The sequence below is a fragment of the Nothobranchius furzeri genome, chromosome 19 (assembly GCF_043380555.1).
Source record: "Nothobranchius furzeri strain GRZ-AD chromosome 19, NfurGRZ-RIMD1, whole genome shotgun sequence".
NCBI lineage: Eukaryota > Metazoa > Chordata > Actinopteri > Cyprinodontiformes > Nothobranchiidae > Nothobranchius > Nothobranchius furzeri.
In genome coordinates, this window is record NC_091759.1 from 16,469,396 (window position 1) to 16,488,253 (window position 18,858).

Below are 18,858 nucleotides of genomic sequence, written 5' to 3' on the forward strand. Positions count from 1 at the left end.
GTGTCTTCAGTCAGAGGCTTCTTCAGTTTGGCTGCAACACTGACCGCTACTGGAGATCCTTCCTGCCAACAGCCATTGTAATATACAACAACTCTTTGATGACTTGATTATTATTATTATTCTGAGCTACTACAGCAATCAGTTTCCCTCTGGGATTAATAAAGTATTTTTGAATTGAATTGAATTGAACCCCCCAAGGCGCTTTACAACACAATCAGTCATTCACCCATTCACACACACATTCACACGCTGGTGGAGATGAGCTACGATGTAGCCACAGCTGCCCTGGGGCGCACTGACAGAGGCGAGGCTGCCAAGCACTGGTGCCACCGGTCCCTCCGACCACCACCAGCAGGCAAAAAAATAATAATAATTTTAAAATAAATAATTAAATAAATAACAATGTTATTTATTTATTTATTTATTTATTTTTACACATCTTTGTTTCAGACTAGAAATAACTTTAAAGCGACTAAGACATATACTCAGTAACAGTAGTATTTCTATCAGTAAAAAAGGGGGCAAATTCCATCTGATGGCCTTTTATTTAATTTCACCTAAATATGTATTCAGTTAACATTCACTAACAAAACCTCGCCGCATTTAAACCACTACCCACCAACACCCAGTAAAGTACTTCCCTTTGTCGCTCTGGTCACGTGGTGGCTGAGGTTTACGGTCTCGTGTCCGCGGCCTCGTGCCCGCGCGGGCTGCGGCTGAAGCAGTTTGATAAGAAGTACGCATGCGCGTCAGTATATAATCTTCCTACGGAGAGGATAACGCACACCTTTTGACAGCAAAGTGCTTACAAGGAAGTTAGAAATACTTTTAACGCGTATTTCCTGACGCTTTGTGGAATATCCCGAAGATGTCCGCGTGCTGTATTTTACTTTTAGCCTTTTCAAAGTTACTTTTCTGATCGTTTGGACTCAAAGGTAGAACTGGTTCCGCCTTGGTCATCAGCGAGAGGCGACAAGTGTCAAAAGTTGTAACAAGGGCACCGGCTAATTTCAGGAGAACAATAACAAAACAACACTTTTTTTGGGATTAACTGCTTACGTGAAAAGGTGAGTGATTCATCACGAAAGAGCTCTCGAGTCTCGTTGATCAAGAACGATGACTGAGCTAGTTTAGGTTAGCTAGAGAAGCTAGTAACAAACAGATAGCAGCAGCCACCTGTTGCTCTTGACTAACTCGTCAGGGATTATCTGTATACCTTTTCTGCCGCTTCGTGTCTCTATTTTAATTAAAATAACAACTTTTGGTCGTATTCAGTCCAGGTTTTGAGCATTTGTGCTATTAAAAGCTACCTGTTCGACTTTTGCCGAGGCTTACCTGAATGACTCATAGCTGCTTAGTTAGCTACAACCCTGGCATTTGTGCTGTTTTCTTTAGGTAAATGTAGTTTTATTTTCCTCTAACAACTCTGGCTTTTGAGAAGTCTCTGAGACGCGGTAGCTGTTTAATGAAGGTTTCAAGTACAATTTTAAGGAAGCAGCTTACCTTTCTATAAGACATTCCATCACATTCCTGTAACATGCCCATGTTCCTGTTCCAACAAGCTCCTGACTGCTGTTGGGGGACATCTATACGCCCAGAAAGACAGGGTGCTGGAAAGTTAGGGCGAAGATTAAATTGCTGCGATTTATTTTGTTAAGTCTAGATGGACATCTCTTTATCAGGTCAGCTATTTTATTTATTAAATGCACACATTTGGGGATGTCTAGGAAAAGAGAAATCCTAGTTCTGTTTGGCTGCATGAAAAAGTTGCAGATTAATTGAAAATGGCGTGTTTGTGATAGAATTTAAATGGGTGAGACCCCTTCCTTATCTTTGGATCAAGTGAAGGGATTTTATACATCAGCAAATACTTTTAGGTTATTTTGTCAGTCAAAATATATATTTACATTTTTTCGAGTAATACGTTCCTTTGTTACATAACCAAGATTCAAGCGTCTTGATTTTGTTGCACTCATAATATCTGGAGGTTGTGATTAGAGTCAAGATATCATCTTTCAGTTCTTTTTAAAACACAGAAAAGGTCTTTTCTGTGTTTTAAAAAGAACTGAAAGATGGAATTTGAAACTCAACACAGCAAGAACACACCAAAGATGTTTAGAGTCAAGATAATCCAAGTAAATCAAAATGTTATTTTATTTTCTTGCAAAAAGTCTTATTGTGGTTTATTTTTGTTAGAAATTGTGAAAGTGCTTAGGATTTGATTGAGAAGTATCAAAAATTGGTAGAAGTGAAATAATATGCTTATATGGAGCTGTTGATCTGTGGCCATGTTCTCGCGTAGCCGGGTTTTTGTAAAACCGAATATCCTCCTTTGCCCATTTGGGAAGAAAAAAAAGATATGGTCCACACCAGTTTGTTTTCAGCAAAATAATACAGTGTATTGTGATGCTCATTACATGCAACCTATATGTGGCAGCATTTCCCCAAATTGTTGGCGTATCTGCAGGAAAATGTTCCTTGGGTATGAAATAACTTGTTGGCAGGAATAACCTTGTAAAAACTGGTCAGTGTAAACACACGTCACACATATGAAGTCGAGCATTTTTATGGTGGGCTGAGACGTTGCGAAACCTAAAACCCGGTTATTTACATTCACAAGCAAATGCTGACAACAGAATTCACAAAATTCCACTTTGGTGGAAGTTTTTTTAAATAATTATTTTACTTGCCATACATCTTCACTTATGTGTGGATGACAGGCCAAACCGTAGAAAAATATCTTTGATTTGTGGGATTCCTGGCTACGTGGGTACAGGGTCTTATCTAATCAGATCTGTGTGTGTATTTGTGTGTGATCACCAGCTGGTTGTTCACTGTACTTTGCTGATATTAAAGCAGCATTCTCTCTCTCATTCAAACAGCCACTCGCCATCTCATTTAGGGGTGCCAGATCTGCAGAATGGACTTGGCACAATAGAGGATTGTCCTCTTCTGCACACTAAGGGACTTTTTGATTAGCTAACTGGGAACTCAGATTTTTTTAAATCACAAGTTCAGGGCTAAATAGTTTAATTTGTCTGGACATTTTCCTAAACGAGAATTAAAGACGTAACATTGCTTATTTTATTTTCTGCAAAGTAGCACTTCAGCCAAACTTAGTTTAAATGAACACACTGTTTTACTTTTTTATTCCAAGTTTGTTTCTAAAGATTCAGAGAAAAGGTTTAACATTCATGTAAAATAAAGAAGATAACATTCACCTGGGATACTGGTGAAATTCTGGTGATACGATACGTATTATGATACAGGGGAGAGGATACGATTTATTGCGATACATTCAGCCAGACAATATTAGTGATTTTTTTTAGACTGAATTTAGTGCAGGAAAATTCAATAAATAGTCCAAACTGATGCGTAACATGTTTAACATGAGTTATCTGAACCATAGTAGAGGGATTTTCATTTCAATGGTGGAAACAAAACCCATTGCACGCTGTTGCCAACTAGCGGTCAGCATTTTAATTGTACCAAAATAAAATACACGAATGTGTTTGTTTTCTTTAGTACTTCGTTGTACACAGTGGGATGAGGGTTGGTTTTGACCTTTGCCGACATGTTTTTACGTCACTGCCGTCTTCGTCAGGGTAACTGCTGGATGTTGGTGGCGTCACTTCCTTTTACACAAATGTTTGCATATAAACTCTTCCAAAAGTTAGATACATGGCTTTTGAGTATCAATATTACATCTCAGGAAGAAACATCACGATATATTGCCATATCAATATTTTCTTACATCCGTAACATTCACCATCTCTTGCAAAAGTAGTTAACATCCTGTGTTTGTCATCTGTGGAGGTTAGCTTTTCTTTTTCTTTTTTTTGTTTGCCCCAAACGTCATTCTCGTGTTCCGTTTTTACAAGGTTTGTATGCTCCCAGGTCCAGGTGATCACAGCTCCTTGATCATTCTCTTTTACTTCTGTTATACAAATTAAACACAAACACTTGGATTCTGGTTAAATTAGATATTTTGTGAGAGTTAACTAACAACAGGTTGCCAATGACACTGAAACTTTTTTAATTTAATGTCATTTTTGTCACATATTAAGAGTATAGTAAACAAAACAAGACTAAAGAACAAACCTCGCCACATGTGTTGATTTTCTTTCTCAACTCTTTTCCTGATATTTAAATGTCTATTTCCTTAATTTTGAGCCAGCATTTTATGCAGATTAGTTATAGAGTTATCATAGTTAATATGACTGTATTTTCTTATACGACGTGCTGATGGAGCTTATTATGAAACCTGAAAATCTGGCTGCCATTTTGAGTGTCATGTTTGTGGCACTCAGCATTTTTGGAAGCAGAAACATTAAACTGTTTGCTCTTGATCCACCAAGTCAAAGTGGAGGTTATAATTTGAAACTAGAGTAAACCAAAGTTCACTTCTTCGTCGTTTGCTCAGCCCAGGGATCGTGGGTGAAACTGTGGGAGGACCCTCCCGTTTGTCCTCGTTCATCTGCCGCTGACTGGCTCAGCCGCTCTGCTTTTCTTGTTTGTACTGTGCGAAGGCAAACAAGTCGGTGCACATTTACTCACCTCACTGTTTGCTGTGCAGCCGACCTGTGGGATATGTGAGAACAGAGCTTGGCTGCAGACGTGCTGAACTTTATCTGGTGAATTATTTGTGAGTTTAACTACGTATCAACTTCTCTAGCCTCAAGAGCTGATTGAAATCAATGAATAATGAATGAATAACGTTTTTTTTTTATGGAAATAATCAAAATGACTTCTTTTAAGTGCTGTTAGTGCTGTCAGGTTTCACAGATATTTGGTGTTGAAATGGTTAACTGTAAAGAACAGCGTGCTATGTTTACGCACGTTCCTTGTTGGTGCTTTGTAACCCAGGACTTGTCAAACCAGTCTGACTGAATCGAAGCGGACTACGCAGAGGCGTTGGCAGGCCAATCGTAGAATACTGAGAGATTTGGAGCATACGTAGTGGTAAAGTTTATGCTTGAAGCTGCTGTTTTTGTGTGACGTGAACCCTGACAGTGCTACATTCCAAGAAAAATGGCACAGAGTTAAAATCCTAATCCTAACTAAACGCTTTCTCTGCAGAAAATTTACAGAAGCTCAGCACCGTGAAGGAAGTTGACCTTTAGTCCTCACGCACGTGATTCCTGTTGTTTACATATTTTACAGGAGTGTTGTGATCTTTCCGCGCCTGAAACAGAAGTCAGTGTCTTCAGGGAGGATTTTAGTATTGGTCAGTGATCCTTGCTCAAAGTAAGTTGGGACTGTGTTTGAGTTTAAATGTTCATTGTGACTAGAGCTTTGTATTGTGTGGACCCTATTCAGTCTGGAGAATTGGCATTCCAAAGTACAGCCTGATACCACTGCGAAGGGTGGCGTTGGTTATTGCCGTGTTGTAGTCACACCTACTGGTTTTGACCAGTTATAAGCAGGCTCAACTACTGAATAACTGTGTTGTGTTCTCTAAGACAAAAACCACAACATGTCAGTTTGTCAGTGTCAGCAGCTTGATGTCCTTGTTACCCTGACCTAACTTTTTTCCACACACTTGGTTCACTGCTGCAGGACATCCGGTAAAGATGAAATATAATGTTGTGGGTTTGAAGTTGTTTCCGTGATCAGTTCTTAATTCAGTGACTTTTAAAAGGACTAGGTGCTATATTGACCTTTTCATTTACACCAACATTTTTTAAAATGAGACTGTACCTTTTCATCAACACATTTTCCATGGAACTGCCTCAGTGTGAGTTCTCATTACTCAGCTGATGGCTCAGCTGTTCCTCTTTGGGCTTGTGGGAAGTGCAAGATGCTCTTTATTTGTCGGGAAAAAAGAACCATGAGTCTTACAATCCGATGTGTTCTTTTCCTTGTAAGCAATGTCAAAAATCAGGACATCTAAATGGTTTATTTTCTCTCTAGACAACATATGTAAATTAATGATGGCTGTTGATTATGTGATCTTCACAGGTGGTGCTTCTGCCATTGTTTCTGACTGTCTTTTCCATTTGCTAACTCAAAGGGTGGAAAAGAACCAGTAATGGGGGATTGTGGTTTTTGTGAAATCATGCAAAGCCAAGTAACATCTGAATAAGTTGATTTGAAATTTCCTCAGTGGTTGGAGGGACATTGTATTGAACTTCAGATATTTGCTGTCATTGTAATGAACACAGGGCTTATTTGAATCTGTTTTGGCAAAAGGAAGTTGTAACTTATGCCAAATGTATCATTTATGTTTGAGCTTCTTAAGCGTCTAACACCGTGTAAGTGATCCAGGGTTGGGGACGTTTTATTTTTAATATCTGTTTTCCAGTACATTTACCACATACATATATTCAGGGTCCAAAATAAAAATTTTTACTCACCGGCCAAGTTGGCCGGTAGATAGGGTTGTCACGGTATGAAAATTTAACCTCACGGTTATTGTGACCAAAATTATCACGGTTTTCGGTATTATCGCGGTATTTTTTAAACGGTGTTGCATATGTTCAGAAAGCATTGATAGTCCTGTTCTACACAAACTGAAATAGTTCTGAAAAGGTTTAACAGTGTTTATTAAACCTAAAATAACACAAAGCCTTAGCAAAAGTGCAACTTTTCACAAGTAAAGGAACAAATAGCTTCTTTTTCTGGAACTTGTTACAGTAGTCAGTGCAGGTTTAAATTATACAAATCCAAACATTCAAAACATAAACAATATGTAAACAAATCAAAGAAACACCACTTGTTTTCTCATATACTTGTTTTCTTCATTATCAAAATGAAAATCTAAAACTCCAGTCCACACTTGACTTGAGCACTGTACAAGTCAACCTTAAAAAAATATGTATTTAAAATAAATAGCCACTTTAAACAAATTACTAAAATAACTACTACACTATGTAATCAAATCCAAACGTTCAAGTATAAATGGCATTGAATAAGTAAACAAATCAATGACAAGGAACTAATTGTATATTTCTCTTCATCATCAACAAATAAGATGCTTCATCCAGCAACAGGGTGTCCGTGACACGGTTTAAATGCTGGCAGGGGGCGCTGCGGCTGCAGTATATAGTGACTCGTTGTAGTCTCCGTCAACCAAAAGTCCTCACGTCATGCATTTCAGCTAAAATGCTAATGTTAACTTACCTTGCACTGGCTGTAGAGACGTGGGTGATGGTCACTCAGATGTGCCATTAGATTCGAAGTGTTGCTGCCTTTTGCAGACTCTTGTTTCCTGCACGTTCTGCAAACGGGATAGCAGTCTTCTATTAACTGTCCCTCAGCATTTTTCAGAAATCCAAAATATGCCCATACTTCCGATTTAGTCTTCTTTGAGGGCTGATGGATGTCCTGGGCGCTGCCGTCTCCTCCTTCGGCCATTATTTCAGCTTCAAAGTTTTGGTGCTGTTGCAAACTAAAAAGTGCGTGTGCGCGCCGCGGGAACTTCAGCTGAAGCGATGGTGGCTGGTAAGGGTCATCGCGCCGAAACCGCGGCCACGGTAAACCCACCGAGATAATATAGTTTTTTTAAAAACTGGACGGTTATTTTTATTGTCAACTTTTTTACCGGGGTTTACCGCTATACCGGTTACCGTGACAACCCTACCGGTAGATGATGAAAATCTACCGGCCAAGCATATTTTTTACCGGCCAAAATTCTAAATGATTTAGATCTACCTAAAGCATGTTATTCTATATTATGTTGATTCCAAACAGAGTGACAAAATAATTAAAACATCAATTAATAAGGAAAACAACTCTTTTGTCATTTTTACTATTTATTTATCTATTTATTTTTAGAGATGTTTTTATGAAAGCTTTCATTGAAATCTAGTCAGACTCCTTGTTTTCTCTGTCCATGAAGTCTGGCCTCCTGCTTCTGACACCGTCTTTGTGCCAAAGCATTACAGCCTCATTTGGGTCCTATAGTCCTTGATCTCTGGAGAACACAGCTGCACCAGGAGAATATCTAAAAGTGTGTCAGGGGTTGTCACGGTAACGGGTGTAGCAGTAAACCCTGGTAAAAAAAGTTGACAATAATAATAACCGTCTTGTTTTAAAAATATATATATCTCAGTGGAGTACCGTGGCTGCGGTGTAGGCGCGGTGACCCTTACCAGCCACCGTATCATCTGGAAGTTGCCGGCGGCACATGCGCACTTTGTTGTTTACAACCAAAACTTTCTTTAAGCTAAAGCTGAAATAATGGCAGGAGGAGACAGCACTTGGGACATTTATTATCCCTCAAAGAAGACAAAGTCGGAACTATGGGCATCTTTAGGATATTTGAAGAATGCCGAGGGCCAGTTGTCTGTGAAAGGCAGCAACGCTACGTGGCCATCATAATGTAGCCATTGTCTCACAACTCCGCCATCTCCGGTTCGCCACTTTTCACAAAATCTTCTGGTTTCCACTGGTCCTGGTGGTTTTTCTTCCAGTTCGAAGAGTTTTCTTTTGGAAGGCTGGCTGACTCCAGTTAAAAAACGCCACATTTCACCGCTAGTTTTAACACGAAGCTAACCGCTAACTTGATAAATTGATTGAATGGGATAGGTGGAAATGACGTTGGATGCGGCGCTCATATTTCGCGTACGTTTGTGTACGTTGCATGCAGGCGGGAGGAGTGTCAGAAATCCATGGAAGATGGCTGATAAACATAACTAATTTGGTGCAAACATTTACTCGCCAGGTGGCAGGTAGAGCTCAAAAATTTACTCGCCAAATGGAGCAATTTACTCGCATTTGGCGAGTGGCGAGTGTTAATTTCGGACCCTGCATACATCCATAGATCTCCATTGTAGCCATATGGGACCAAGAACTTAAACTTATAGTCTTAAGTTTTTAACACAAAACTATTGTGCTGGCTAAGATCAAATCTTTTTTAGCGTCGACATGATGCTTACTAGGGATGCACCGATACCGATACTGGTATCTGTGCCGATACCAATACCAGTAATGGTAAACTTTATCCGATACCAGGAACCGATACCAATGCAGTTGCTTGAAAATGGCTTCACTGTAACTTGTCATTTCTGTTCACCTAATATTTTAGTTCTGTGATGATTTCCATTCATATATTTTACTTTTTATCTACCTCACAGTCTTTTCCTGTTGAAAGCAGAGAAGAAAATAAAATCTGTATTCCAAATCATTGCATTTTTTTGTGTGGTAGAAGTATCGGTAATCGGCATCGGCGAGTACCCAGATCCAAGTATCGGTATCGTATCGGTTTGGAAAAAAGAGGTATCTGTGCATCCCTAATGCTTACATTACATTCTGATGTATTTGACTCCAAGGTCATTGTCTCTCTTTTCCACGAATTACTTTATGCTTTAAACACAAGCTGCCTGTTTGGTTGTGTTACAATACACATAAAATGTCACCAGTGAAACCATTCGTAGTCCCTTTTGAAATGGACTGAATGGAACAGGACATGCTGATGACGGCAGTCTGAGAACACTTGGAACAGTCCGTCTCATTTGGTTACACTTTTTATCTGGAAGGAAGGATGTATCCAATACAAGGTGAATCAGTGCCTGGAAATTGGTCAGCTCTGCAGGAATTAAGTTTGTTATGAACTACCAGTGAGCATTTATACAGGTTTCTGGCTTTGTGGTAAATATTTAGCTTAGCAGTAAAATACACATTTTGTTTTGACTGACGAGCTAGTTTACTTCCTGTTTGTTAGTGAGGAAATGTAATCTATGCTGGAGTGATTAACTTAATTTGTGTTTTAAGAGAGGATATCCAGCTGTTTCCATACTTCTCAACATTTTCTATAATATTTTTTTAAATAGGGACAGGAGTAGCTCAGGAGGTGGGGCGGGTTGTCTAGTAATCTGAAGATTGCCTGTTCGATCCTGGCTCCGTCCAACCACAGAATGCTGCTGTTGTAAAAATGAAAACACAGTAAACGGTTGTGACAATATTTAGGAAGTTTAAAGTTATTTTCATTCTATATTACTTCTTAAACATCACCCAAAATATAATTCCACTTTGTAGATTTGTTTCTTGAACATTTGTCAAGTTGGTTAAGTGGTGAAGTGTTGATTTCAGTGTTTACTCATCTGGGCTATTGTGTAACCTACCTGTTAAAGGTCCCGTTCACTGAGAAACCATGTAATACTTGTTCTTTTTGAAATCCGATCTGACTCTCTTGAGTTTCATATGAATGCTAAGCATGCCCGTCGCCTGCATCAGCTGCTGAAAGGAAAAATATGGGTTAGTGATTGGGCCAGAAAAGGCCAGTCTCTTCTAGATCATAGAAAACTAGCATTCACAGACTCGCCCACCTTGGCTTGTGGCTACGGAAGCCTGTAATGATTTTGTAGCCAGGAGAGAGCATACAGTGTCTCAGGTAGTAGAAGCTAACCATTAGCAATGGTAAGTCCCCAACATGGCAGAACACGTTAGTTTTGTTATATTTGTAGGGATGCACAGACAATGTGATCGGAAATTGGGTCCGATCATGTGATTTTCAAAGGATTTGGGTGGAAATGATCGGATTTAACTCTATAAAACAACAACCTTGACCTTAGATTTTCATTCTGAGAAAGATTTTCAAACATAATGACAATGGCTTAGTTTAAATTAAAAAAGTTCCTCTACATCGATTTTCGTTATTTCATAGATGACAGCAACACCATAACACAATTTACGGCTGGCAGGGACACTATGACATGTAGCTGTTAGCTAGCAGGTTAACGCAGAACTATCACGTTGCCTCATGAGAGAGAATGCCTGCAGTTTGGACGTATTTTAAACCTGACAGTGAAGGCAGTGCAACAGGCACTCGTAATGGTGGAAAAAACAGACCTGCATCATACGCCGCTTTAAAAACAAACTTCTTTCTCTTTTGGCTTATTTTCAGGTAGGGCTGCACGATATTAGGAAAACCTGCGATATTCGATAACAGTGTTTAATATTGCGATATCGATATTACTCACGATAAATGAACAAATACTAAAGTATGCAGTGTTGATGTCGTCTGGCGTGTGACGTCTGCTCTGGGTTCAAAGCAAACAAAAACTAATGCATGAATTCCATTACAACATAACATTTTTATTGCAAAAATATGCAGCTGCACCCGCTACTGTATTAGCAGCTGCACCCGCTACTGTATTAGCAGCTGCACCCGCTACTGTATTAGCAGCTGCACCCGCTACTGTATTAGCAGCTGCACCCGCTACTGTATTAGCAGCTGCACCTGCTACTGTATTAGCAGCTGCACCCGCTACTGTATTAGCAGCTCCACCCGCTACTGTATTAGCGGCTGCACCCGCTACTGTATTAGCAGCTGCTCCTGCTACTGTATTAGCAGCTGCACCCGCTACTGTATTAGCAGCTGCACCCGCTACTGTATTAGCAGCTGCACCCGCTACTGTATTAGCAGCTGCACCCGCTACTGTATTAGCAGCTGCACCCGCTACTGTATTAGCAGCTCCACCCGCTACTGTATTAGCAGCTCCACCCGCTACTGTATTAGCAGCTGCACCTGCTACTGTATTAGCAGCTGCACCTGCTACTGTATTAGCAGCTGCACCTGCTACTGTATTAGCAGCTCCACCCGCTACTGTATTAGCGGCTGCACCCGCTACTGTATTAGCGGCTCCACCCGCTACTGTATTAGCGGCTGCACCCGCTACTGTATTAGCGGCTGCACCCGCTACTGTATTAGCGGCTGCACCCGCTACTGTATTAGCAGCTGCACCCGCTACTGTATTAGCAGCTGCACCCGCTACTGTATTAGCAGCTGCACCCGCTACTGTATTAGCAGCTGCACCCGCTACTGTATTAGCAGCTGCACCCGCTACTGTATTAGCAGCTGCACCCGCTACTGTATTAGCAGCTGCACCCGCTACTGCATTAGCAGCTGCACCCGCTACTGTATTAGCAGCAAAACAACAAACTGCATGCATGCAGTTTCTCAGTGACTTTAAAACATCACCACCACCATAAAACTTTTTCTGATGCTCCAAATACAGAAAAACATCCCTTACCAGGGTTTTTAGAATAAATAGTTTAAATGTTAAATAATAGTTAACATCACTTAAATGCAACAGCTAATTCTCTCATTGCTACTGAACATTTTCTCCACTTATGTGGTTATGATACAAGGCTGTTGCTGTAACTGGGAAGTGAACTGTGCTGGGCCAAACTAGGAGAATATTAAGATTTTCTGAGGGAAAGACAAAAACAATTGTCTACCTTTCAGAAGATGAACTGGCAAAAAACTACATGGAAAATATGTGAAAACGTTTGTTTTTAACCCCAAATTGAACACGTTTACCTAGATCTTAAAAAGCAGCTCAGATGATGAAACTGCAACTATGATTCTGATAACAGGCTAACTAATTGAACTAAGATAAGCGGCTAGCAGAGCTTCTGACTGACAGTTTATGTGCAGCAGCAAATCAACTATCCTGATTAACAAGGTTATAAAAGCTCATAAAGGAAAAATCACTTTGATGTGTGGGGGAACTTTTCCAGGCCCTCTTTAGCAGGGTGGGACTGGGAGGAGAGTGCTGTAGCCTTTTAGCTGGAAGCTAACCGGAGACTGGGGCTAACGTCACCACCCGGTGGAACACTAGCGACATGGAGTTAGGTGGGTTGGTTCACCAGCACGTGTCGGAGTCAGCCCGGTAAAAATGATTAACGACACCGAGCGAGTCACGTTCACGTTTGAAAGCAGCGCTGAATCCAGAAACCTCAGCACAAAGTGTGTTTGTTGCTCTGAGCCAGAAGGCAAACAAGGGAACGGCGCCGCTAACTCAGTTCGGGTGTTGCGTTCCACCCATCCTAAAGGTCTATGTTAGTGTTGTCAAAAAAATCGATACCTAGATATAAATCGATGATAAAAGTGGTATCTAAATTAGATATTCCATCCCTGTGGTATCGATATTATGGACTTTTATACACAGCCTTCTTCAAGTACACCAACACGCATGACAGCCAGATGCCGTAAAGCAACCTCCGCCTCCCAGACAAACAGAAGAAGACGCCGCCGCATGGCTACATTGCAATTTCCCACGTGAGTTGTCTCCGATCCAAGTTTTGTCTGCCAAATATGCCAATTTGCTCTGTCTTCTCCATCCCCAGTGAGTCATGGAGGATGGCTGCTTGTACTGAGCCAGGATTCTCTGGAGGTTTCTTCCTGTTAAAAGGGAGTTTGCCTCTCCACTGTCGCTACATGCTTGCTTAGTATGAGGATTGCTGTATAGTCACTGACACTAGTCAGTGACTTGATGCAATTTGCTGGGTTCCTTATATAGGAAACATTATTTCTGATTGGCTTAATGAACTGACCTGAATTAGAATGTTTATTATGTGAAGTGCCTTGAGACGACTCTTGTCGTGATTTGGCGCTATATAAATAAACTTGAATTGAAATAAATAAACAAAAACATAAACAGCGAATTTTGGAGGCGCTTCACAGCCCAACTTAATTAGCATATCAAGTCCGACACGTAGTTGTATATTCACGCTTATGTGCTTAAAGGAAACTCCCGTTTATTGCAACCCGGACTTAATTTCTAGCATGCAGTACGTTTGTTTACTCACGCTGACAACTTTGGTGCTACTTGGATTCCTCGGGGTATTTGGATCCATCGGCGAATCGCCATCACTGTATATCCATATAACGGGTGCGGACGGGCACCCATGGTGCGGCCTCAAAATAAGACATTATCTGCACCAAAACATCTTCATGTCGAACGGTTTTGTTAGGAATCATTAACTTGATTCCCCTGTTCGTTTGGAGCGGGTCTGGTCTGGGATTTCTAGGCGTAAACAGACTAGCCGCGGCTAATCTAACCGGCACTTTTAATGACGTCACTGCCGTGCGCCAATCTGTTTTTATTAAGATTACCGGTAGATGTACCTTTGTCCTACTGTGGAGAAATTCGTTTTCTCCCTTTATTGACCAACAGAGTTGTTCAAAATTACAGAACAAAACACATGGCATTATATCTTATGACAAAAATGCACCTTAAACAGAGTTTAAGCAGCAAAACATCACTCTGCAAATAGTTTATATATATTGAGACAATTCATGATTAAAGTGTTAACTTTCGCCAGTTTTTGTATGCACGTTTTAAAAAATGCTGATACTTGAAAGGTTTAAGCACTTTATACACTTAATTCTTAACATTTAATTTTTGCAATATAAATTGAGGAATGTTATTTTTTTTAATAAACTTGTTCAATAAATTGGTGTTTTTAAATAGTAGCGAAATCGAGTATCGAGTTTTTTTCCCAGTATCGAATCGAGTTTGAAATTTTAGTATCGTGACAACCCAAGTCTACGTAGGGGGCGGGCCTATTACGTGAACGGACCCATCTGATTGGCCGCATATCAGAAGGGCTACATTTGATTGGTCAAATAATACTTCCGCGTAAAAAAACAGAGCTGGTTTACAAAAAGTTTATGTATGACACGGATGGAAATGTTTGAACCAAACATTTATCGCAGTTTTTGACGTGCTTTGCGATGCGCCTATCGCACGTCCTGTTATCCCGATGACGATAATCTTTCGATATATTGTGCAGCCCTACTTTCAGGCATCGCCACAGCTAATCACTGGTCTCCATTAGGTCCTAGTTAGCCAATACTAATCCCAGTTCACTGCGGCAACTCAAAAACACGGAGCCAGCTGTAGAGGTGTTCAGGATGGAGCCCCTAGGGGGCGCCTTGGGACTGGGAGTGAGAGAAAAAAGGAATGTGTGCCGAGGCGGGAAAAGAATAAAGGAAGTGAGACAGAAGTCTTGTGAAAATGAACAAGTGGCTCCGTGGTCATCATTTCACCAATTAAAGACTTCTACATGGTGTCAGAAGAAAAGAAGGACCTACTGTGAGTTGGCAGAACATGCTTAGTTTCAGGACAAGGGTGTAGGAAGGTGGAAAGAGATACCTGGCCTGACGCGGCGGCAGCAGACGGAGCGGACTGGGACTGAAGCCCAAGAGGAAACGGGAAGATGACGGATCAGATATTCTCCATCGCACCTCCGGGTAATTTCAACTTTGAGGACCCCAGCTCCTGGCCGCAATGGATAAGATGGTTTGAGAGGTTTCGACGGGTGTCCGGACTCGATGGAAAAGCGGAGGATCATCAAGTCAACTCCCTGCTGTACGTGATGGGGGACAGGAGCGACGACATCCTCAGCACATTACCGCTCTCTGACCAACAAAAGACAGTGTATGCAGACGTGACAAGAGCCTTTGGGGAACATTTCATCGGTAAGCACAATGTTATCTATGAACGGGTCAAGTTTAACAGTAGACAGCAGCAGCAGGGCGAGTCTGCAGAAAATGTTATCACGGATGTGCATAAATTAGCAGAACACTGCAAGTTTGGAGCTTTAATGGAGGAATTGATAAGAGGCCACATCGTGGTTGGAATAAGAGATTCCAGGCTCTCAGAGAGACTGCAGTTAGACCCAGACCTGACGCTGGCTAAAACCATAACCCAGGTCAGGCAGCAAGAGGAAATAAAAAAACAACAGCAGCTGCTGCGAGGGGGCTATACCGAAAGTAAAGGGGCTAATGTGGATGCCATAAACACCAATAGAGGGAGACCACACTATAGACAGACACCTCCACGCAGGCCAGAGCAGTTCATGTCCATTCCAAAAACCTCAGATAAGAGTCAGTATGAGGAAAAATGTAAGAGATGCGGCAAGGGCCCCCAACACCCTTGGGAACGGTGCCCAGCCAATGAGGCGGAGTGTCGGAAATGTAAATAAAAGGGACACTTTGCTGCAGTTTGCAGATCATCACAGAGAGTGGAAACATTAGTGGAGAGCGACCCAGAAGAGGACATAGCTTTTATGGGGTCTGTTAATACTGATGAGACTGAGGAGGAATGGCTGAAAAAACTCAGTTTTAATGGAGAAAAGGTGACGTTCAAACTGGATACAGGAGCTTCAGTCACAGCGGTTCCAGCTTCTATGTATTCCAAAGTGCGGGATGGCAGCTTGCTGGCACCTTCTAAAAAGATTAAAGGTCCTGATAACTGCCCTTTAAAAGTCCTGGGGGTCATCAGAGCACACATCAAATCTGAAAAAACAGAAACAAGACAGGATGTGGATGTGGTGTCAAACCTCGTGATGCCTTTAATGGGACTCCTGCCATAATAAAGCTGAACCTAATAAAGCAGGTAGCTTCAGTCCAGCAGGAGAAGCAAGAAAAATGCCATCAGTACAAAGCTATGTTCCCAAAAGTGTTTACAGGCCTTGGGAAGCTGGAAGGGGCATATAAAATAAAACTGAAAGGAGCAGTCCCATATGCTCTCTCAGCCCCACGCAGAGTCCCTTTACCTATGAAAGAACAAGTAAAACAAGAGCTAGAGAGGATGCAAGCAATGGGGGTTATAAGGAGAATGGAGGAGCCTACCGCATGGTGCGCCGGGATGGTGGTGGTTCCCAAGCCAAACAAAAAACCCCGCATTTGTGTGGACCTCACTCGACTGAATGAAAATGTGTGCAGGGAACGTCACATCCTACCTGCAGTGGATGATACGCTGGCTCAGCTGGAAAGGGCAAAGGTGTTTTCTAAATTAGATGCAACATCTGGGTTTTGGGTTCTACACAAAGATTCCCAGCCATTAACAACTTTTATTCCCCCTTTTGGCCGATATTGCTTCCAGCGACTCCCTTTTGGCATATCGTCTGCACCAGAACATTTTCAGTTGAGGATCTCGCAGATCATTGCAGGAGAAAAAGGAGCATTGTGCCACGCGGATGATATTCTAGTGTTCGACAAAGACAAAGCGGAACACGACGAATGGCTACAGCAGGTGCTTAAAAGATGTGAGAAGGCTGGCCTAACTCTCAATGAAAAATGTGAGTTTTCGGTGGAGAGAGTGAAGTTTCTAGTACACAAGTGCAACAGGAATCGAGGCAGATCCGGATAAAATCAGCGTCATTGAAAACATGCCCGAACCACGAAATGTGGAAGAGGTCCGCCGTTTCCTGGGGATGGTGAATTATGTCGGCAAGTTTTCATCCAGCCTACCAGCTCTCACGAAACCTCTGCGAGACCTGCTAAAAAGTGACAGCACATGGACGTGGGACGCTCAACAGAGGACAGCATTTGAAAAGATAAAAGAGGAACTGAGCTCTCCCCCAGTGCTGGCACAGTATAGTCCCACGAAGGAAACAATGGTGTCAGCAGACACGTCCTCATATGGACTCGGAGCGGTTCTTTTACAGCGGCAGGCGGGCGACAGGTGGAGACCTGTTATGTATATATCACGGAGCCTGACACCCACAGAGGTACAATATGCCCAGATTGAAAAAGAGGCTCTTGCTGCAACGTGGGCCTGTGAACGACTCAGCTCATACCTGTTAGGTTTGGAGTTCACAGTGAGAACTAAACACAAACCTCTGATCTCCCTGTTAGGTTCTCGGGCCTTAGACGACCTACCACCAAGAATCCTAAGATTCAGGCTCAGACTGCTGAGGTTCAACGACAAAATTATTCATGTCCCTGGCAAACAGCTTGTCACAGCAGATGCTCTTTCCAGAGCTCCTCAAGGACTGGAGGACAGGGAAGCCAATAGCAGCTTGCAGCAGGAATGTTGTATGTATGTTGACCACATCCTACGACAACTACCTGCCACAAAAAGTAAATTGGCTCACATCATGGACGTTCAGAGCATTTGTAAACAGCTGAAAACATTTATGGAAAAGGGCTGGCTCTCCAACAGGAGGAACGTCCCAGAGCACCTTCTTCCGTTTTGGCCCGAAAGGACTGATATTCATCTGGTGGAGGGCCTGCTTCTCAAAGGCAAGAGGATTTTGATTCCAGCATGCATGCAGACAGAAATGTTGGATAGGTTGCATGAAGGGCCTCAGGGGGTGACTAAATGTGTGGCACGTGCACAAGAATCCCTGTGGTGGCCGGGGATAACACGACAGATCAAAGACATGGTGGAAAGGTTGTGAAATCTGCTGCCAGTTTTCACAAACAAAGGCAGAGCCACTGATGACTACGCCTCTACCACCACGCCCTTGGCAAAAAGTAGCGGCTGATATCTTTCAGTGGAAAAAACAGCCATTATATTGTGGTTGTGGACTACTTCTCCCGATACATCAAAGTAGCCAACCTCCCATTTCTCACAACAGCTACAACGGTGGAGCGGCTGAAGGTGATCTTTGCAAGATTTGGCGTGCCGGAATGCCTGGTGACGGACAATGGCCCACAGTTTGCTTCCTCGGACTTTAGTCTGTTTGCCCAGGACTATGGTTTCCAGCATGTGACCAGTAGCCCTCGTTACCCTCAGAGCAACGGGGAAGCAGAGAGAGCCATCAGGACGGTCAAACAGCTGCTCGGTAAAAGTCCAGACCCTCAGAGGGCTCTCTTAGCCTACAGAGCTACACCGTTAGCTCATGGACTGAGTCCAGCACAACTGCTGATGGGGAGGCGGAAAAGGTCCACAGTTACCACCACAGCACAAGCCTTGAAACCAGCCTGGCCGAACCTTGGAGCCTTCAGGAAAAGGGATAAAGAGTTGAAGGAGAGGCAGAAGAATTTGTTCGATAGGAGGCATAAGGCCAAAGACTTACCAATTCTGATTCCGGGCCAAAGAGTGTGGATTAGAACATCACAGTCCACAGCTACGGTCCAGGGTCCGGCCTCAACCCCAAGGTCTTATGTAGTGGAAACCGAGTGAGGGAGTTTTTGAAGAAACAGGGCTCACCTGACTGTACTCCCAGAGACAGAGCTACCCTGCTCTGAGCAGAGCCAGATTAAATAAATGGACTACACTAGGCAGCCTGCATTTTTAGCCCCCCCCCCCCCCCCCCCCCCCATCGATGTTATTTAATGAATTGAAATCTGAAACTTACCAAAGTTTCTTATAAAAGTTCATTCACATTTTACAT

At 42.2% G+C, this 18,858-nt stretch overlaps 1 protein-coding gene across 6 annotated transcripts in view; it reads left to right on the forward strand.

Annotated features, from left to right (window-relative positions):
- The first annotated feature begins 729 nt into the window (after window positions 1–729).
- The window catches only part of phactr4a (phosphatase and actin regulator 4a), a 50,639-nt gene continuing 32,510 nt past the window's right edge, over window positions 730–18,858 (forward strand). Inside the window, exons 1-2 of one of the 6 annotated variants that reach the window (XM_054736509.2) lie at window positions 1,096–4,645; window positions 5,164–5,247. The gene's annotated coding sequence lies outside the window, so the exon portion shown is untranslated. Of the gene's footprint in view, window positions 1,068–1,095; window positions 4,646–4,694; window positions 4,963–5,163; window positions 5,248–18,858 lie in introns of those variants that run through there. The other 5 variants (XM_015976458.3, XM_015976457.3, XM_070547670.1 and 2 more) reach the window with 5 other exon arrangements.